The sequence below is a fragment of the Echinops telfairi genome, unplaced genomic scaffold (genome assembly GCF_000313985.2).
Source record: "Echinops telfairi isolate 266 unplaced genomic scaffold, ASM31398v2 ScPeMD7_25;HRSCAF=90, whole genome shotgun sequence".
NCBI classification, from domain to species: Eukaryota; Metazoa; Chordata; class Mammalia; order Afrosoricida; family Tenrecidae; genus Echinops; species Echinops telfairi.
This window is the reverse complement of record NW_022103922.1, coordinates 4998811-4999590: the sequence shown is the minus strand read 5'-3', so window position 1 is coordinate 4999590 and position 780 is coordinate 4998811.

Genomic DNA, 780 nt, shown 5'->3' with positions numbered 1-780 from the left:
TCAGTCCGTCCGGAAGCCACTGATCTGCAGATGTGAGGCAGCGCTTTGCTCAGAAGCTGGTGCCGGATCACATCTCAGGGGGTCAGCCTGACACTACCTCTGTCTTAGATCAAGAACCCCTGACAGTGAAAACATCTCCAGGAGGGGTGGGACCATCACCTGCTGCCTGAGAAGCCCAGAGGTGCAGAGACTTGCCTGGGAGCACAGCAGTCAGTTCAGAGACAGAGCAGAGCCTGGTCTCTCTGAAGAACTCTGTTTGTGTTTAAAGCCAGACCCAGTGCTTCAAGTCCCACCCTAGAGGACAGGGCAGAAGTGCCCCCGTGGGTTTCCCGGGCCGTAACACTGTGGGAGTGGAAGCCTTGTCTTTCTCCCGAGCAAATAGAGCTACCGGGCCTTCTACCCAGGTTCTTCTGATGCAATTTGAACCGTTACACGCTGAGTATCAATAACTGTTAGTGCTGCCCACGGTGGATAGCTGGTATGTGCGTGTTTACGTGTGTGTACACGCTTGCGCGTGTGCTTGGGGGCTCAGCAGATATGGTCTGAAGGTGACAAGGCACAGGGAGCTGTCAGACTGGTGACATAATGTCTGCAGGGCTGGCATCACCTCGGAAGGGGCAGTGTTGGGACAGGGGGTTGGGCTGTCCCTTGGGGAAGCGGAGATGACCTATTTGGTGACTACAGGAATCACCCAATGTGGGCCCCACACCCCTCCAACAGAGACCTTTGGGATGAACGGGTAGAAACTACCCTGGGTTCGCTGAGGAGGGAGGAGGAGGA